A 22,503-nucleotide genomic window follows, 5' to 3' on the forward strand; every position below is an offset into this window, starting at 1 on the left:
TTAGCCCGAAGGCGTATTTAATAGTAAATAATAGGGAGAGGGGTAGGGGAGAGAGAGATAATCCAAGGAGTCGTCGGGGTACGGTCCGGGGTCGATAGCAGGAGGTCCAGTGTTTGGGGGGAGGGGAAAGAGCCGTGGGATAATCCGTAGGGGTAGTCGGGGTTCGGTCCAGGAGTCGTTAGCGGGAGGTCCAGTAGCGGAGAGGGGTAGGGGCTAGGTCCATGGAATGGTTGATGAGGGGGTCCAAGGAAGATGAGGGTTCTGGAGGGGCACAGGAGAACAAGGTGAGTCACAAGGGAAAACACAAGACACAATGAACAGCTAGAAAAACTCGGGAGGGCTAGAAGTGTCTGCGGGTCTCGTGGAAAGGTTTACCGTAAGTCACAGTACGTTCTCGCACTGGAGCGAAGACTGGACAGGGTTCTTATAGGTGGGTGATTGGGAATGGGTCGTAGGTGTGCTGCTTGGGGATAGGGAACAGGTGTGCTGTTGACTGGGAGCTGGACGCTCCAGCGATGATCGCCGGGGCCTCAAGGTGGTGCTAGAGGGTCGGTTATGAGGAGGGACCATAACAGAAGAGGCACAATTGTGGACAATGGCTTTGAAAATCAGTGGGTAGGGCCACATGTGACATTCCAAATATTAATACGTACAGTATTAAATAAATTTCAATAGAATCAGTGGCTACGGCACATTCCAAACATTAACACTTATCAAATACAGAGTGGTAGGCCTGCCCTCTCTGCTCAAATACATTTGAATAGAATTAGTGGGTACGGCTACGTGCAACATTCCAGACATTAACCACAGTGGGGGAAGGTGAGCGAATTGGAGCATATTTGGCATTCATAATGCCATTGCCAACCTCTGCTGCACCTCATATCCAACGAGTCATTTGTAGTTGCCTACTGTCTGTATTTGACTGTTCTTTTTCGCCCCTGTCCATTATATCATGTATCACAGTTGGCTACAAATGAAGTACTTTCATATAGGTGTCATATAATTGTTGAAGCCTTGGACAGTTGTTGACATGTGTGACATTCACGATCTGTAGGCTACACATTTTGATTCAGCTCCTGTGTGTTTGTGCATGCTTGAGCTCCGCTTACAACAAGCTCAAATCGTTTCTCATTAAGAAACAAAAGTGTGACAATTTATCTGGCCAATAGATAGATACAATTTGAATGATGAGCACAATCATATCCCACCCCTCCCCTTGACACTGGCCTCCCATATCCTCTCTGGCGGACCTATGGAAACACATTTATAAAACTCCCACTGGTCAGTATTGAAATCCTATGGCATGCTGTTTGCATAGACAGTATCTATTAAACTGTCTGCTCATATTTCTTACCTGCAGAACCGGTGTTGTCTGTCCTGGTGTTCTTCATTCTAGAAGCCCCTGAAACACATTTTTCTTTTCTTTTTTTTAGGGCATTTCTGCTTTATTGGGGAGAGAGACAGTAGAGATTGACAGGAAGAATGGGAGAGAGAGGAGGGATGACATGCAGGATATGTTGATGGCTGGAATCAAACCAGGGACCTTATATGGTATGCGTATTAGTGTGCTACGCCACTTAAGTGCCCCCCTGAAACACATTTCTATGCCAATTATATACCACCAAAGGAGACTGAGTGGTGTGACATCATATCTGGGACTGAAGATGAATTGCTGTTTCGAAAGAGAGGGGGTATGAGCAACTGTAGACACACGGATGACATAGGCTCATATTTTGTATCGTAGTGTACACACTTGGAGTAATACACACTCCAAATCCCATTATTAGCCTGAGCAGGTCTCTATGTTCCTGATTATGCCTTTAACTCTAATGTTAAAGGGATGCTGGGATATTTATGGACAGATTTGATCCTGAGACCAATTTCATCCCTGTATGATGACCCCAAGTCAGAGTGGCTCTAGAAAGATGTTTGCCCGCCGTATTTTGGCCTGAGTTCATGGTCTTTCTCGACCACTACTGACCCTGTGTCATAGCCAGAAATGTCATGTCAGAAATAATGTTCAGACCTTCAAGTTTTAGGAATGGTGACTTGTCCAGGTAGATACATTTTAGGTAGGCTTAATTGAGGTGATCTATAGACACCAAATGATTGGCCGATCATATGTCAAGGGTTTTAGAAAATCTGGAGGATAATAAGGCAGAAATCTCTGCAGAATTGCAGTTCACCATCAGCCCAAAACTTGACATACAGTAGTTGCTGCTGATACACAAAAAGTGAGTATCCCAAAAAGTTTTCACAAACATAAGTGGTTAGAACTTGTGCACCTCGCCTGTTTACAATCCTGCTGATGTTGTATGTTGTATGTTGTATGTGTATGTTATGTGTGATACCTCTATGTCTGTACGCTACTTGGAACCTGAATTTCCCCCTGGGATAAATAAAGTTTCTATCTATCTATAACTGAAATAATCTCAGCCATTTTGCGTTGTGATATACATTGTTGCTTACAAATACACTCTCTGTTCTTTCCAGTAGCGGAAACCACTTCCCTGGTTGAAGCAAAGGTATTGTCACAATTTTTTTTTGAATAAGGACCATTTCAAGTAATGAAATTACAACACTCAGTAACTTGCATCATGAGAGACTGAATTAACTGGCTTCCAAAATAAAAACTTACTAGCACGAGTGACACAGACAAGTTGAAATCTTTCAACCAATGTTTCAACATCTAGGTTAATACACTAGGCCAGGGTTTCACCAACTCAGGAAACCCTGCACTAGCCTATAATAACTGGGGGCTTGGGTTGGGCTGATGGAGGATTCAAAGGGGGATCAACGATGGACTATGGCTATCATTCAAGTTCTCTTACCATGGGTTTGGAGCTGAATAACACTCTTTGCACTTACTATGGAGTTGGAATCTGATCCATCCGTGTCCATGTTCTGAAATGGTTTGGAGTTCTCAAAAGCTTGATGAGCTGAAAACTAGTAAAACAAGGCAAACAAATCAGAGAGGCACAGAAACACTTAAAAACTACTAGTTCCTTCAGTTCACTGAGTGCATAACATAGTTTAATGGGTACGATGATTTGGGACCAGTCTGTCAAAACGTCCTCATACGAAATGTGTGCAAACAGGTCAATGTCCCCTAAGGGTCAAAACAAAAGCTGGAGAATATTCAAGCAAGGAACCATCTAATGTCTAATTGTATACATCTGGGGACCTATAACAGAGCATACAGGAAATGCCATAGGTGTAATGTTTAGATGTGAAGATACTATTCTTCCTTTCTAAGAGGAGTTTCCCCATTTGGACATATAGATCCATTATCACTTTCAACTGCTTTCTTTATTTATTTATTTACACAGAGGGAATTCCCACCCTTCTTGCATTTCCCCATCTTTATTAGATAAGACAGTGAGAGAGAGCCAGGAAAGAAGGAGAGAAGGCTGTGCCAGAATGACAGCAGCAGGACTTGAACCACCGTTAGTACAGACACATGGGACTCCGATGGCAGTGGCACAGACCTCCACACCACACCAGTCCCCTCCTTTTATAGCATGCATTCCATTGAGAAAATAAGTGGTGCTGACTTATTCATGCTGACCCCCATAGATTCTGAATATGACTAACAATGGTTCTCCAGCTAATATTACAACAAAACCCCATTCATTATTACACTACGGCCTTGCATTTCTCCTAGTCCATCTACTCCTCCTTAGTACACTGTAAAAAAAAAAAAAAAAAAAAAAAGATCTGGCAGCAGGGATGCCAGTCAAAAGATGTCAAGTTACAGTAAAATAACATTGCCATTAAAAAACAGTTATAAAATAAAGAATAATATCGTTACACAGACTTTTACACATATTTAAGATTAAAATCAAATTTTAATACACATTTTTTGAATGTCAAAATAGTACAATTTATATGTTAAAATGAAGTTTTAAGCTGTGAAAATACTTAATAAACAACAAAATAACTTATTGAAATATTGTAAAATTATATAAATAAATGGCCACTTTGATGGGGAATTTTATGCAAATGTCGAATTAATCAGTCATTGTATGGAATTTTTCTAAATACTAAATACTAGTTTTTGTGTATCAAAATGTTTAAATAATGTATAAAGTCATAGAAATACTAGTAAATGTTTTAAAATGACATAAATAAATGGCCACTTTGATGGGGAATTGTATGTACATTTATGGAATTCATCAATCATTGTATGGAAGTCTCCAATTGACATACTAGTTTTAGAGCGTTAAAATAATGTTTTTGGCTGGTTTAAAATATGCTTTAAGCCAGGTAAATATTACTTTATGTCGTAAAATTACAAATAAATGGCCACTTTGATAGAATTCCCTATGTACATTTATGGAATTCTCCAATTGATATATTCGTTTCTTTGTCTATTCCTCTATTACAGGGTTCAATATGGAACCCACAAAGGTTATTCAAAGGTGGCCCTCAAAAAACACTGAGAGTATACCACATTAGAAGGTTGAAAATAGTGGAGTATCCCTTTATGTAAATTACCATACTATTAGTTTATTTTTGTGATTTTGGATCAACATCTTAAATTATTAATTAATTATACCGTTTTGAAACATAAAAAGTGGTCTAGTTTGATATTAAATAAATCCTATTCAAAATATAATTTCTCTGTGAAATCAATTTAAATGTCTGGAAAATAATGATAATTACTGATGTTTGAGATAGTGTAATAAACTGTATTTTTACGGTTTATCATTGTGAACAGGGGATTAATGTCTGTGAAAAAACATTGTTTTTGTTTGTTATTTCAATAATTTTGATTATTCCAGTTTTTTACAAGAAAAATGTATTTAGATTAATCTCTAATTGTACCTGCATTACTCCATTATTCAATCAAACAGAAAAAACAAGGTACGAAATTACAGTGAATCACAGAGAAAATACAAATATTATTTTTTTACAGTGTAGTTCTTGCCGTTCTTACTGTGGGTTTGGGGCTAGAAGACACAGGCACTCTCTTGGCAGTCTCTTGTGAACTGGAATTGGATCCATCTTTGGTAATGATGTTCCGCAAGGGTTCAGAGCTCTGCACAGCTTCGACGAGCTGAAAAAAGAGGCAAAGAGTCACCAAAAAAAAAAAAAAATGTTTAACTCAAGTTAAACCCAGCAGTATAGTACAGAGTTTGTCACTTCCTCCACTTCCACCTAGTCTGTGAAAGTGCCTCCCTCTCTCCTGTCTGTCTTTGTCTGTCTGTTTGTGTTGTGTATGGGTGTGGCCAGGCTCCGATTCCCTGTCACTCATCATCTCCACCTGCTCGTTCTGCTCACCTGTTGGTCATCTGCTCATCACCTCGCTGTATTTAAACCCCGGCTTCCATCCCCTCTTCGCCAGATCATTGGTTGTTGTTTCCAAGTTAGTCTCGTTCTTGGCCGCTTAGTCTCATATTTATTCTAAAGTCCTAATGTCTTAGTACTCTGTCTGATCATTACCCCTTTATGCTACAGGACCTCGACCCGGTTATCCACCTGCCTGCCTGTCCGCCTGTCAGCCTGCCTGCCCGTACTACCCACCTGCCCTGCCTGCCTAGTCTACCTGCCCTGCATGCCCAACCTACACTACATGCCCCGCCTGCCGTGTCTGTCTGCCTGCCTGCCCTACCCTGTTTGCCATTCTACATTTTAGATTTGTGTCCTGTCTCTGTGTTCTGCGCCTGGGTTCATTAGCTCTGACCTTAACAGTACGATCTGACCATGACGACGAACCCAGTGGACACAGAGTCACTCCAGCAAGCCCTTACCTACCAAGGCACCCTTCTGGGACAGCATTCCTTAGCCCTTGAGACCATCGCAAGTACAGGAGAATTTCTCCGCCAGACCTGCGCCAGCCAGGATGTCCGTCTGGGGCAACAGGAAATTTTCAACAGTCACATAGCTGGAGAGAGTTGTCCGCCGCCCTCAGTAATCTAGGTAACCCTTCCACCTCCCAGACACCGCCTATAGCCCCTAGTCCAGCTCCTAGTGCTAACCCCCTTGTTCGTGAACCTTTTGTCCCTGCGCCTGAACGTTACGATGGCGATTTAGGTTCCTGCTGGCTTTTTTAGTTCAGTGTTTGCTAGTGTTCGAGCAACATACCAATTCCTCAGACTGGTCATGCATAGCTTATCTGCTCGGATCTCTTAAAGGAGCTGCGCTCGCCTGGGCCTCCGCTATATGGGAGGGACAGTTGGCAATCTGCTCTTCTTACGCTGATTTCACCCAGGCAATGCGAAAGGTTTTTGACCATCCCATCCAAGGCAAGGACGCACCCCAGTGACTATTCTCCCTCCGCCAAGACTCTCGCAGCATGGCCTCCCTAGCCATTGAGTTCCGGAGTCTCGCTGCTGAGAGTGGAGGGAATGATGAGACTCTCCAGGGCACGTTCCGGAATGCCTTGAGTGACGCCATAAAGGACGAGTTGGCATCCCGTGATGAGCCCCCAGATCTCAACCAACTCATCTCCCTTGCCATTCGTTTAGACAACCGTCTCCGCAAGCGCCGCAAGGAGAGGTCCACCAGGGCACAGTCGTCCATCCCATTCCCGTTGGTGACTCCACCCACTCCGCACACCAAGAGGTTCGGAGTTCCACCGAGTTTCCCCCAACCACTCCGGCCCCTAGCCCATGCAGTTGGGTAGAGCCCGGATGTCCCCGGAGAAGAGGGCTCATCACCTCAGGGAAGGAACCTGCCTGTACTATGGTCAGGGTGGGCACCTGATTGCCACCTGCCTCACTGGTCCTGGTGGCTCGGGAAAAGGGTTGGCTCGCCAGTAAGGAGAGATACTGTTTCCTCGACCGGGAGGTTGCCAGACAGATGGGCATTGATCTTGAAGCCCTGGATTGCCCCCTGGAAGCCAAGGCCCTCAACGGGATGCCACTTGCCCTCGTTGATTCCTGGACTGTACCGTTGAGTCTCTTACTGTCACGTAATCACCAAGAGCATATCAGATTTCATATTATCGACTGTCCCTGCTCTCCTCTTGTGCTCGGTTTCCTCTGGTTACAGAAACACAACCCACAAATGGACTGGCTTTTGGGTAAGGTTCGCTCCTGGAGTGATTTTTGCCACTCACACTGTCTGCTCTCGGCCCCTGCTCCCTCTATCTCTGACCCACTGCCCCTGCCTGAGTCTATCAATCTCTCCTCTGTTCTGCAGGAATACCACAACCTCGCTCCTGTATTCAGCAAACACCATGCCTCGTCATGGGTGCAGGGTTTTTCTTTGTGGGTAAGAAGGATGGATCACTTAGGCCATGCATTGATTTCCATGGGCTTAATAACATCAGAGTCAAGAACAAGTACCCTCTGCCTCTTATCAGCTCTGCTTTCGCCCCCCTCCATGGGGCGACTGTATTCTCTAAACTGGACCTACGCAACGCCTACCACCTAGTCCGCATCCGGAAGGGCGATGAGTGGAAAACGGCTTTTAACACCCCCCTTGGATATTTTGATTGTTTAGTGGTGCCTTTTGGATTAACTAATGCTCCCACAGTTTTCCAGGCCCTGGTTAATGATGTTCTGCGTGACAAGCTGAACCGATTTGTTTTTGTTTACCTGGATGACATTCCGATTTTTTTTCAATCCCTCTCGGAACATGTACTGCACAGTCGCCAAGTCATGCAACGCCTGCTGGAGAACAAGCTTTTTGTTAAGGCAGAAAAGTGTGAGTTTCATGTCTCCACGGTTTCATTTCTGGGATACATTATCGCCCCGGGACAAATGCGTATGGATCCGGCCAAGGTGTCCGTTGTGACAGAGTGGCCTACACCGACCAGCCTCAAGCAATTACAGCGGTTTCTTGGATTTGTAAACTTCTACCGCAGGTTCATACGGAACTACAGCCGCATTGCGATCCCGCTCACTGCTCTCACCTCCACTTCTACCCCCTTCCTGTGGATGCCAGAGGCTGAGGCCGCTGTCAATGAGCTCAAGCACGGGTTTGTCTCTGCTCCTATCCTTGTTCAACCCAACCCCAGCGCTACAGTTTGTAGTGGAGGTGGATGCCTTGGACACGGGGGTAGGGGCTGTCCTCTCTCACCTAACCTTAACCCTAACCCTAACCCTTCCGACAACAAGCTCCATCCCTGTGCGTTCTTCTCTCGCAAGCTTTCTCCCCCAGAAAGGAATTATGACGTTGACAACCGGGAGCTGCCTTTTGTGGTGTGGACCGATCACCGGAATCTCACTTACCTTCAAACTGCCAGGAGGTTAAATGCCCGCCAAGCCAGATGGGCTCTGTTTTTTTATTGTGTAAATGTTACCCTTACTTACCGCCCGCATTCACATTTCACAATGTGAAACCTGACACTCTGTCTCAGCTGTATTCTGTGGAGGAGAGGACGTCGGAGCCGGATCCCAAGCTTTTCCCCTTCCCTGCTATTCCCTCATTCCCCCATATTCCCTCAGTCCTGACTCTGTGTTCCACGCCTGGGTTCATTAGCTCTCACCTTACAGAACATAACAGAGTTATGGAATGCACCCTAGTCAAATTGACTTTTTGTCCCACCCCTGTGAGTGCTCACCACTCCCCAGTTACTATTTTCACTTTACAAAGTTACTCAGTGCAAGTTGCAAGAATCACCACTGTTGCCCTGCCACATCTATTCAGGGTTTTCCCCAGGACGTTGAACAGCGTGGCGCTGGATTGCATTATGTGATGTTTATTCACATTTCGTTTTTGACAAGGATGTCGTTGGCGATCAAAGATATTTACTTTATCATTACTAAATATATAGTTTAATTTGCCTTTACATTTTTACCGGCCACCTCGCTCATTTACACATTTCTAACACAGCAAATTCATGGTCGCAAAATGTCCCTCTGTACCATGAAGAAGAGAAAAGTTCTCTATCCCTTCTCAATTGTGAGCACTGTTGCTTATATGCCTAACGTAGGCTACTGGTGTCAAAACTGCTATGAATAGGTTATGTTACTGATGCGCCTGGTTGGAGTGGGGTTGTGATCGCCCCCTACCGAATAGAAAATACCATGTCTATCGCATTATGTCTATTTGCAGTGGCCATTCAATACCTGCGAGTCTGTTGGTGGTTGTATCGCAGAATCTGTAGAAAGTGATTCCGGTTCCATCTTAGGAAAAAACACAGCAATAAAAAACGGAGGGTGGTTCTCAATATGCATACTTGCGTACTCTGAGTACGCAAAATGGAGGACGCAAGTGCAGGAGTATGAGTCCAGATCTATGTACGCGAAACAGAATACGCAAACAATGCCTGGATGTGTACTCCGTCTGGTCAAAAGTATGCTACGTCTCAAATTTGTGTTCTCCGTACCCACGCCCTCCAAGTACATGCTTCAGACAGCACACTCTAAAAACACACTTGAGTATGGGAGCGCGGGGCACGGGAGTGCGCCTATTGAGAAACACCCAGATTTACTGTTTTAAATGCTTGCCAAGCTATGTTGTAACAAATGTTAAAATGTTGTTTTCCTACTAAACATTGAAATACCAAAAATTCTGTATACATACACAATTAAATAAAATGCAGTAAATCTACATTACCGGACTTTGACTAATACTATAAAAAGAAAAATAGCCAAATAGCCAAAAATAGTTTATCCAACTGCATCAATTGATGTACAAGTAAGGTGCCCTGTCTTTCAAGAGCATTTCGTTCCTCTGCTGCACGATCATAGCGGTTGGCAAACGTATTGTGTTGTTGTCTGTACTTTTCAAGCCTGGCCTGCAATTGTTTAAACAAATAGATCAGTTAGTGACTGGAAATTATAATGGATCGCTGAAAAGGAGAGGGAGGGAAACAAGATGTTTTACATCATGTCTGATGTGTAAGTCGAAGTTTTAATGACGTTGTTTATGACATGAAACCACTTTAAAATTCTAGCTTACATTGTCCACATCGGATCAGTAAATAAAACTAAGCTCTAAAGTATATGGTTAATTTGAATCGCCTTGGTAGCTGAGTGGCCTAACATGTCTGCCTGAGAATACTGTAACTGCATGGGTTTGAATCCCGGCTCATGGTGTCGCATTTCTATCCCACATTTCCTGTCCCCTCTACGCTGGCAGTCATCATTGCGCGTCTCGCAGAGCCTTAATTGGCAGCTTGCGGTAATATTTCTATTTGTAAAAACTAATACAGCACAATCTCAAATAGTTTCCAAACAGTCAATAGTTGTGAACAACGCACCCTATTAAGTACAGAATAAAGTGATTCATGACACAGGAGTCAGTAGGCATATTTCCACTCATCAGACTATTAAGTTTGTTTGGTCTTCAATTGGGATGTTTCTATACATCACAATTGTTTTATGTGCTGTATATGGAATTTATTTCTATTAAAAGTATTGCATGAGCAGACAAAACTACTCAATTGAGGTATGTTCGCTCAATGATTGAATTCTGCCAATGTGGCTCCCTGGCAACAATGTGTGACTACCACTGCTGTATAATGTCCAAAAATAATAATACAATGCTTGAGGGAGGTGGACTCGGTTGTTCAATTGTTTCAGGTTGCACACTATTTTTGACAAAATGGCACTTGTGACAGTATTTTTTGTCATGGATAAATGGAGAGACAAAATGCTCCTATCATAAATGGATGTTTAATTTTTTATATAGATGGGTTTGCTGTTTACAAACACGCCGTGCTGAGCTTATCAGTTCCCCCTGCTGACACATGCAACTGACTAGCTGCTTTGTCTCCTAATCTTTACTCCAAGTCCATCTACTCCTTAGTAAAGTTCTTACCTTCCTGGGGTCCTCAGTCTTTGAAGGATTGTCTGCGACCAACATAAGATCATTGTCATAATCTTTTATCCACCTTCCATCTCTAAGCATTTGTTGACAGTTACACATTTTACACAGCAAACAACAAGCACTTATTCTCGGGTGGTTTCACTAAAACCAGCAAAGCAGCAGTAGTGCATGGGTCAGTGTAGAGTTTGACCCTGCCAGTCAAAGTCCTGTAACAGTGAGACGTGTGTGGAGGTAGAAGGGGGGGTGGGGGCAGTTTAGCTTACCTGGGGCGGCCGTGTTGGGTTGGGTGTCTGCGAGTGTGCCAGTGGAGGGTGTTTTGGAGGCTGGGGGGGCGAGCACACAGAGGGGAACAGGAGTTAAAAGCAATATAGCAGGAGGGGGTCTACACTCTGCAAAACATGGGACATGCTTGCAGAGATGGGGGTTACACATCGATCAGACCAACAGTGTCATTGCATCAACCCTGCATACTTGATTTTAATCTGGATATGTATGCAACAAAAGTTAAACATTCACATTTTGCTACTATTTCTGTCAAGTCTACTAGTAATATGCATACAATTTGATACATACATTGGATAAATCAGGAAGCAGGGATCAAGGAGAGGGTTGTAAAAGAGTATGTAATGGTCTGTACCTGTGGCGGGTGGCTGTGTGTCTGCAGGCATGCCCGTGGAGGGGGCCTTCTCTAGCGAGTCGGGGTGGGTTCCAGTTGCAGCAGCTCCAGCAGCCTTTTTACTCTCAACCTACATGCAAACAGACATTTTCCTTGGTGAAATTCAACAAGTCAAAGTAGAGTCATACCTACCGCCACTTACCCATAAGTGCTCCAGCGGCGCAGCACATAGGGGTAGAGTACCCTGCTCAACAGCACAACAGCGGTAGGTAGTATATGGGCAAAATGTTAGGTAAAATGGTCACAGACGTCTGGGAACTAAGAGACTGTTTGCTTAAAAACAGTGTTATTTACATGTTACATTTTGGACATTTAGCAGATGCTTTTATCCAAAGCGACTTACAAGTACATTTGTCTAAAGTCAGTGAATCATCTATACGGAAGGATAACTTTACAAAGGGGTAGTGGGGGGTGAAGAGGTCTTTAGGAGGGACAGTCAAGATGTAGCCTGTTATGTAAATAGTTAGGCCTTGTGTGTGTATTAGGGATGTAATGGTACACATATTCGTATTAAACCGTTTGGTATCTTGGTTCGGTCAGCACTGTGAACCGAATGAATTTCTACATTGCCACACTGAAATATATATATACATATATACACCTCATGAAAGTGCTTGAGCCACGTTATAAACTTCCTTCTTGCACCCATTTCGGCAAACAACCTAGTAGCCGCTCTATACAAGCATGCTCAAGTTGTCCATGAACTGGTCAATGCACCATGTTTGAGGTTTCGCGACGTGCCATGAGGAATTTGATGTCCGTTCTTTCAAGCACTTTCACAAGACGCGCGCCGCGCGAGTCACAACTCGCACCACTTATCGAAATCAGAGCGCAGGCAAAAATAGCTCAGTTATCAGTTAATAAAATAAAATGGAAGCTTTTACTGTGAACTAAACAATAGGTCTACTTTAGTCTTCAAAGACTATATGGTCATTATATGGTTCAAAGACTAATATGGACCATATAACCTCGGGCATTATATTGTTTGTGATCTATTCCTGGGATAGTTTAGCATATTTTGCCAAAGAAGCAAAAATATGTGGAATAAAACAGATATTAATTTGACATAAAGGAAATATTGCATAACCAACAACACAGTATTTACTAACAGGGATGTGATAAGGACAGCAGCAGGAATAAAACAGGAATCTCTATATGGTATACAATCACTGTGACATGAGATAGAAAACCAGCAATCTATGGCACGACATTTATGACAATACATTGATGTCTATGAACCCAACACTGAAATATTTCTGACACAGTTGTAAGTGCTAGTGAGATGATTTGATAACTCTCAGCGTAAAGAGGGACAGACTAGTGTCCCTGTGCCGTGGGATGCAAGCACTGAGCAGATGCAAGGTGGTGTGGGGGAGGGGATTTGACAACGTGGGGACAGATATACTATTATTGGGGACTCTCTTTTTCGTTCTCTCTCGCTCACTCGCTGTCTCTCTCGCCCTCGCTCTATCTCTTTAGCTGTAAAATGGGGATTCTATGTCACCTGCATTGTTTTTATGTAGGAATTACTCAATGTTATAGTTTTTGATGATGTGACATATGATTACCTATGCCTGTCTTTGTTCTCAAAGCTACAACAAACTATTTTATTGATCTAAAGTTGCACAAAAGTGATATCAACATTAAAATAGAGAGAATTATGTTTTTTTTCCATTATTAGAGGGGAATCCACTCATATTTTAAGCATCATATTATTTTCCTGTAAAAAATCTTTTGATATTTTGTTTCTCCCAACATTTGTATAGAAAGACGGTTGACCATCCCTCTCATGGGTTTATACCACTTTTTCATGATCTGATGCTGTCAGAGGTCTCACATTTCAAGAGGATGTTCGATCCTGTGGTGATTGACTGCAGTCCTATAATAATTTTCAAGGATGTATGCAACTTGCGAAATTCAAGGTGAAGAGTTACCCAGAGGCCCTATAGCACCTAGTCCGAAATAAGTCATTTAGTTGTCATGATATGGTAGGTATTTGATCAACCTTTTTTGGAAATGACTTAACACATTCATTTTTACAATATACAAGAGTGATTGTAAACTGCCTTGCAAATGCAAATCAACATGTACAAAAAAATACCATTTATTAGACTTTGAGTGGTCACGGCTTTGATCATTAGTATACCTGCAGAGACACCTTATTGCGTTCGCAAGTGATGGTGCCAGTTTGATGGAAAGAAGTCTGGTGTTGCCCAATGACTGTTACAGCAATTCCCCAACATAATTATAATTAAGTTGGTGGTGTGAATAATTTCCAAGCGTTTATTGACAAGTTGTATACTGTGTATAGTCCTTCTCACCAGAACCAAAACCAACTAGCCGAGTGGGCACATGAGCTTAACCCTCAGGTGTCCAGAATAGGGCGGGTAGGCCGTCTGGGTCGCGAGCTCCATTCACACAGTGGCTGCAGTTTGGAATAACTTTGAAGCAGTGTTTGTGCATTTTGCGCAAGCAATGACAGACAAAACCAAAACCTCTGCACACAGAAGCATGTATGAAGGAAACAACCGATTGTTTGTTTTGGACTTAGGCCAGTGTGTGATGTAGCCTACTGAACAAACTTGCACTGATGTCTGAGTGATTGCAAAAGCGCACAGCCTCAGTTGTGTATACGGATAAACCAGACGCAGCATAGACTTCATTGAAGGACTGAAAAAGACACCGGGGACCAAAATACTTGAGGCTGAAATCGCAGCAGCCGATGGAAAGCTGCAATCAGTCTCTTTGACTGACAACAGCAAAGTTGTATGGATTCATCGGCAGCAGTTTTTAAGCCCCATAAATAACTTGACAAACCATATGTTCACCACAACATAATTTAAAGGTGCCTCAGCCCAGAACGCACAAGCTCAGTGCCACCTCACAGAATTTATCGAACAGATAAAAGCTCTGGAGAGCTGTAACTGGCCAGACCCTATACCCCCTGGTCTCGGGGAAACCAGGATCAGCAGCCTGTGTCAGAGGTTCAACCTTCTGTGCGCTCTCGCAATAAACGCGTTCAGAGCCTGGCCCTCTCTAGAAGTAGGCCTATCTGTGAACTATTGCGCAGACCAGGGCTGTCCGCACACACAAGTGTAATGAGGAGCGATGCGTAAAGCACTTCAATAGGTGTTTAGGTCAATCCTATTAATTTTCTGACAGGGACTGTTCAAAATTGTATAATAGTCATTTGGAATGTTTTAGTTTATGTTTTAAAAGACAGACAGAGAATGTGGCTGTCTGATAACACATTTGCAAATACAAAATTAGTTATAGTCTATAGTCAATGGTGGCTATAATAGGGGCGAAAAACATAATTCTGCGCGCTCTTTGGCATCACACAGTTCAAAACAATCCCGTCATATTTGGTTTTCGTAGTCATGTTCATCATGCTGCATTCAATCATTCACAGATGGATGCGTGCATAATTGCCTCTTATCAGAGTGTGCGCTTTGGCACAATGTGGACCGAGCTCATGATATTAGGAGAAAGTCTGTTCCCTAAAAAGTAGGCTACATTCAGTCGGTCTATATCGCACTACTCACTAAAAAAGCCTATTTTTGGAATCACTCCGGCCACACCCACCTTAAGTGTCTTAGTTAGGCTATATTATTATCACTAGTAGGCTGTTTTTAATCTTTGCTGTAGCCTTTGAACATGTGGGATTTCTCATGTCATCCCTTATCCCTTTTCCAAACAGTCAGAAAACATGAACTTCTAACTGTTTGTGGCACACATAGGTCCTATACGCACGCAGCGCTTGCTGCTTTACCAACCTTCTTCTTCGTTCTGACGGTGTTGTGTCTGGGTAGAACCGACTGTAAATATATATGATAAACAAGTAATTGTTGATAGGATTTGTTGGAACACAGTATAGATGCGCATTATGCACGCGTCTCATGTCCTCACATCGGGCCGGGTTGCGTGGTGACTGCCTTTTGGGAGGATTTTGGAATTTTGGAATTTTTATGATTTATAATCCATGTCTTCTTTGTAATGTAAAACTGTAATATGAATACAAAACGAGAATCGTTCATTTTCTGTGGTTTTGACATGGTGTGCTGTGAAATTGAACTTTCCCTTTTCACAATGCAGCCAAACGGTGCACTATATGATTGTAGGCCGTATAGGCTGTGCGATGACTGTCTTATTTGGAAACAAAGCAGCCAGGTAACAGCCTCCAAAATAAATATAGAAATTCAGAATAGTTAGACAACCTATAGCCTGACAGTGACTGTATTGGATATAGGCTAACTTGGCTTAACTTGTCAAGTAGCCAAAACCCATGTTATACGCCAAACGTTACGTTGAACAATTGTTTGCAGTGAACATGACATGAGCAGTAGCCTAATCAATAACAAGCACTGTTTTATGTAATTCAGATGTATTTGAATCTTTATGAGTAGACGTATTAGTGAGTGCATTTCGAACCATGATAGACATATGCCTACATTAAACTGGCTTCCCTGTCCCTTCAAAGCAAGCGTTGCTGTGTTGTGCTCCGCGGGATCTGAGCTACCTGACTGACATGACCGAACTGACCAATCACAGCAAATATGGGGAGGGACTTGATACTATAGCTACAATGCGTAGTGTCACGATGTAGCGGGGGAGTCCATGGAAACGGGACCTGCCTTTCTACATTTTCTATCAATAAATCTACGCATTTTATGCATGATACAACGGTTTCAGAGTGTATGTATATTGGCAATGCTCAAATAGTTATTGCCAGCTACTTTGCTTTTAGCTTGGGTGAGTATTGTTAAAATTAACTAATATTGTCATAAAGAACACTTCTGGTCAGGTATAACTGATATTTTATGGATAACTGCATCAAAAACTCAACAGTAAAATGAATTAAAATGCGGACACACTCACACACTCCATTTGATTTGATTTGATTTGATTTGATTTGATTTGATTTGATTTGATTTGATTTGATTTGATTTGATTTGATTCCATATCAGAAAAAAACCACTTCCTGGGGACTAAACCCAAAAATGAGATATTCACACTAGGCATACTAGCATGCCATTTTCTATCAGTTCCCATGGCTCAATTTATGGGGACTATGATTTTGTTCCCAGTTTGTCAAGATGTCCCCATACAGAAGGTGTGCAAACAGTCCAATGCCCTCAATAGGTCAGAAAACAAGAGCACACACAGACACACAGACACACAGACACACAGAATTACACTTGGAGAGGTGCTGCAGGATTTCTGTCAAATCTTTTATATCAAATGTAGGTATGGTGTTGACTGTATGGTTCATGATATAATGTTGATCGATTTCCTATATCAATAGACATCACAGTCCTCAGTTTAAGACCAACACAACACACACATGTTGATACCATTCCTCATTCCATTCTATGGTATTACAATGAGCCTGTCCTCTAATTTCTGCCTCCACCAGCCTCCCCTGGTCTGTATGTCTGTCTACCTGCCTGTCTGTTGGAGTGTATATGTGTGTTCATCTGTCTGTGTGTGTGTCTGTCTCTCACTCTCTCCACCAGGATGCATAGGCTAGTTGATTGCACATCGTCTTATGTGTGGGAGGCTAACACTTTTGAAGTCGATGACTGACATCTTCTTCTGAATTTGGCGAGAGATCTGTGCATAGCCGCGTGGGCCGGGTTGAGCTGACCGCAGCGCCAGCGGTCGGATTCCGGTCACGTGACCTAGTCACATGACCATGTCAGGGCAGCCATTGGCTGCACTCTTTTGGCCTCTTCATGCAGTGGGAAAACATTCCAACAGCTGGCCTGGAACGTTCTTGAAACATCTGCAACGTTCGCACTGGTGAGAATCTCCTCTCCCGCCGCTTCAGAACACAACCTTAAAAAAATAGCATTTCTATATAAAAAAAAACATTGTATTTTTTATGAAACAGGTATTTTTTATTAAGCAGGGCAACATCAGATGTTCTCTTGCTGGTCCCTCTCACCTCCCCAGATGATGCACCCTGGGCACATCCCACCTTACAAGCTTTTATCTGGTTGAGGTGGAGTTTACGACATCCTACCTCTTTTCTAACACAGTGGACTCATCCATAGATGTCTGGGTTACTTCTTATCTCAAAGCTCATCTGTGCGTGTGTGTGTTTGTGTGTGTGTGTGTGTGTGTGTGTGTGGGAGTGTGTGGGAGGGAAGGAGGAAGGGAGAGGGAGCGCTCTGTAGCCTTTGACATATTGTTAATTTGAAGAATGTTTGAAGTATGATGCAACATCAGCTGCTCTTACTTAGCTTTGAGCTGCTTTCCTCTGAAACGTCCCCTCCGGTCTCAGATTACCATAGAGACAGCTCTGGTACTGCTGTGTGTGTGTGTGTGTGTGTGTGTGTGTGTGTGTGTGTGTGTGTGTGTGTGTGTGTGTGTGTGTGTGTGTGCGTGTGTGGGCGTGCATGCGTGCATGTGAGCATTTGTGCACTGATAGCTGTGTTCATTTGTGTATTCTTAGATGTTTTGGTTCTTGGATTAGTTTGTTTAGAAAACTGGCAAAGGGACAGTAGTGTGGTATACCGCATAGTAAAATTAAAAAACATGGAAAAGATAAGATGCATTTCTGTTTTGGAAATTTGTTGTCAACACAGAGCTGAGTCATTGGGCTTTAGTTGGAAATAGTTTTGAATCCCTGTCAACAATTTAGTAATGTACAGTTGCTTTGTTGTGTGGTAGGCCTACATATGCAACTGACCTAAGCGGGTCAAAATAAGAAAAATAGCTCCCATTAATCCAAAAGCTCTGTCAGGAAAGTTTTTTTACGCTACCAGTCAGTCACAGAAAATGAGTGTCCGACAAATCTGCTTAAAGCCGTTTATATGCATATTATATTTATATATATATATATATATATATTATAGGCACACTGGGGGGAGGAATGTTAGATAGTTGTAGAATATTCTTGGTTCAGTTATTTCACAGACAGACGATTGAGCTTGACTACATCACTGACTCATCAAGCGTTGTTTTCTATCTTTTACTCGTTCCGACACTCTTCCTCCCATGTGTCCCCTCATTCATTCATATACATTCATTCACTAGGTCACCCCTGGGTTTGGTGGGTCACCCCTGGGTTTGGTGGGTTACCCCTGGGTTTGGTGGGTTATCTTTTTCCCTCCCAGAAGGTCAGGGGTGACATCCCCAGTTGGAAGACTGCTTTGACATGAATTTTGCATGACTGATGCCATTAATGTTTGATAAAAAAAATAAGCGCCTGATGACAGGGGAATTTACCAGTCTAAGGGTGGTATTTTGGGCTCTTGTGTAACACACTTGTATCAGTTTTACTCCCTTCTCTGGAATTTGGAGGGTTGGACATTTGTTGGTCAGTTTGTACAGTCAGCACTGTGTCATGTTGCCAAACCTGATATCAGCATCATGGCTTCTCATGACACAGTCATTTTGGTATTGTAGCTTTGTGCCGTCAAAAACATTCTCAAATAGCATGATTAGCATTAGCATCCTACTATGACCTCTGACCTATATGAGCTAAGCTTAGGAGACAACCACATCTTTCATCTCTTGACTTAATACCCTGCTCCTACAGTACAACTCCTACCCTTTAGCCTATAGTGGATAAAAGCCTCCATCATAGGAAAAGGAAACAGTACACACACACTGAGTTTGTTTTACATCAAGCCCTAATGGATATCCACTGATGTATGTGTGTGAACGGCTACTTCCCCTCACCACATGGCAGGCGGCATACACACACATGACCACGCACACGCATGCACACCATCACGTCTGCGACAGGACGGCACCCACACACATGCCCAGGGTGCGAAGCGGGGTGGACTGATTGGGGGCAGTGGGCAAGGCGGGCACAATGGGAGGATGTAATGTGTTGTTTTACCCTGTGGTGGAACGAAGCGAGGTCCGTCTGGGGCTGCCGGTCTGACCTGACACATGTGACGTGGTCGATGACTGATGGAGGTAAGTGCAGCACAAGTGCTCAAACACAACTCAACCAAACATAACTAGACCAAAGACTATTCACTCCTCCTTACTTGTATAGATTGACGCACTGCACTCCTTCCAAACCCTTTTCAAAATGTCATACACAAGAAGTATATTGTGTAGGCATTGAAATAGTGTGTTGTGCAATTGGCATCTAAATATGTTTTCAATAGTTTGCAACACATACACACACTATTCACTATTGATCCACATAGATTGTCTTAATTGGTAGAGGTGTTGAGATAAGTCCTGCTGCCACTAATATGAGTAATGTTGTTATTTTTTGCACATTTCAGTTCCATTTTTAGCAGATAAAAAATGACTTCCATAATGATAGAGCAACATCAATAGGAATGTATGTCAGAGTGGGTCAGAATGTGGAATGCCAGAGCCAATCAGGCGCCGAAACCTCGGGCTCACAGCCAATCAGGTCATGGCGCTGCTGGTCCCCAGGAGACCATTGAACTCGATACAGAGGACATTTTTGAAGAGATCATGAACTTTTCACTCCAGGAGATCTCTCACTCGCTCTGTTGTTCTCCCTGCCTAAGTCCCATCCTTTAATTTCTCTTTTTGTAGTTTGCGTCTCTTTCTGGTAATTGCATTTTGCCTTGTGCCAAATAAATGTCTCGCTCTCTCTCTCTCTTTCTCTTTCTCTCAGCTACTCTCCCTCTGTCTTCCTCTCTCTATCTTGGGCAATGCAAAAAAAATCCAGCGCAGGAATTTCTGTATCTGTGAGAGATGTTTGGTTAGACAGAGTCATATAACATGGCTGTGGCGTGTTCACATGTGCTGGAGCGTCAGGGCAGTGACGGCTATTTACACTAAGGAGCCATGTGAAGGCGGCACTGGGGCTCCCAGCATTCCCTAGTTATATTAAGTGAAATAGAATCAGCCTAACTCTCACTCACTCATTCTCTCATTCTCTCTCTCAGATATAGCAGATGTTAGTAATGTTTTCACCATCAATGGTCAGGATGCACTGCTCAGACCTCATACATACATGTGGAGAGCTTTTTCAAAACAAAGGAAGTGTTTCAGTATAGTGTACGCACTGTCACATCTGCCAATAGTAAAGAACAACCCCCTGCCCCTCTGCCACCAGCACCTATGCTCCTGGCTGAAGTAACCCCACTTCTCTTATCCCCTATTGTCACATCTGTTTGGAGTAAAGTGGGCCTGTATCCCTCTTTTTACTTTCTTTGTACATAATCACCTCTGCCTTTCACCGTGATTTTGATCCAACACACACGTGCTATAGTACCCTCTCTCACACACACACACAAACACACTCTACTAGTGTGTTGTTGTCTTCTGTGGAGGTGTCTCTATTGACAGGGTAACCCTGATGATCCTTGGCGGTAACACTTTAGTATGGGGAACACTTACAAGGCATTTCATTTGTGGCTCATAAGTGTTTAATACGTAGCTAATTGTGTGATGTTGGGGTATTACTAGCCATTGATTACCTTTTTATTCAGTGTCTTCTTATTCTCATGTTATAAGTTGTGTAGTAGCTGGCCAGTTTGATGTGATTTCAGCAACCCTCCAATTACTTAGGGGCGAGGTAGAATGCTACAAATTAGTGCCTAATACTGTATGTGTTCACTAAAATAAAGTGTTACCTAACCTAATTGGCTGCCTTACATGTTATTAATGTAGCTTATATTTTACAGTTTTAATCTGTTGATAACTGTGTCTTTTGTTTACACCTCCTGTGATTCCCATGATCTAGTGAATTAGTGAGGTCTTGGCCTTGGCTGCTGTTGAAGGCCACTCAGCCCCAGCCAAAGCTTACACACAGTTGTTGGCCTATACACACACACACACACACACACACACACACACACACACACACACACACACACACACACACACACACACACACACACACACAGAGTGACCATGACTAATACCATACTCTTTGGCAGGCGTAGGCTGGGTTCGTAGGTCAACCACATATAAATAAACATTGGACTGCGTGATAGGCTCCACAATGACTATATACATTAATGTAGCTCTGTTTGATTGGTTTAAAGCTTTGTTACCCTGTCCAGTTCAATACAAACGAAAGCCACTTACACACAGGCATCTGTAGGTCTACTGTATCCAAATTTAAGATTTGTGTGGTCATACACAACACATTTTAATTGTGGGTTGCAAGTAGACCTACTGTCCACTTCTGAAATATTCAAACTGCTAATAGACTAACATGTTTTCATTGTTATTCATATTTGTCCTATATTTTGAGGTGAAATAGAATCCTGTCATTGACCCTCCTGAGATACTCCTTTTTTTCTCTGGGGGTCTACCTCCAGCCTGCTCCAAAGGCAAGTATAGTGTTTCTCCCTGGGACTTACACTGCGCCTGACCCCACCACATATAAAACATGTTAGCTAATGGGGTGGGCAGTGGGGCCAAGTCGGAGTGTTTGATCAGGAAATCCTTCATGCGCTGTACTGGATGGAAATTTGATTAGTAACCTTGGTGACGAAGAGATGAGATCCACACGACTTTCAGTCGATCAGATGTGACAGGGAGTGTTTTTCCGCGTCTCCGGCGCAGCGGGATCACACAGGCTCGTACATTGGGCTTTAGATAATGTGCGCGTAATTGAATGCATCGGCAAAGCGGCAGAAAGCTAAGATCTGATCGCGCCCCACGATAATCGCGCCATATACTTGATTTAATTGTTCCAAATGCTGCGCGCGCACCCCATCGGCCTTTACAATGGCTTTACAGTGGAAAAAGTTAAACGTTAGGCAACTGGCAAAAATAATCTGTGTTGAGGAGTAGTTCCACTACATGTAGTTCAACTATTAGTTTACTGCATTTTTCGGTAGCTTGGTGGTAGTTAAACTAAATTCAAATTTCAAGTTTCAAGTTTTTCCTGTAGTTAACTACTTTTTTGCCATGTAGCAGTGTAGTTAGCTACTGTCACTACTCACTACATTTTCCAAAAGAAAACAAGCACTGGAATTTAACTATTATTCCAGCCTTTGAACTTCAATTCCCCTATTTATTCTCTTACTGCCTCTGGTCTCCACACTTTGCTCCACCTTTTTCTCTCCCAGTGATGTCAGTCACATGCTTTCTTTCACGTGGGCCGGTCATCTTTCAGTAACTGACTGTCATGTGTTGGA

The 22,503-nt window shown here is 43.0% G+C and overlaps 1 long non-coding RNA gene across 1 annotated transcript; it reads right to left on the reverse strand.

The window, feature by feature from the left end:
* On the reverse strand, positions 1 to 5,143 carry LOC310823540. Its single transcript, XR_014554949.1, has 5 exons — positions 4,940 to 5,143; positions 2,869 to 2,946; positions 1,355 to 1,443; positions 376 to 541; positions 1 to 261 (listed from the first exon to the last, which is right to left on the reverse strand). It is a non-coding gene; the product is annotated as an uncharacterized lncRNA (long non-coding RNA).
* Positions 5,144 to 22,503: the final 17,360 nt, after the last annotated feature.

The sequence above is a fragment of the Argentina silus genome (assembly GCF_951799395.1).
Source record: "Argentina silus genome assembly, chromosome: X".
NCBI lineage: Eukaryota > Metazoa > Chordata > Actinopteri > Argentiniformes > Argentinidae > Argentina > Argentina silus.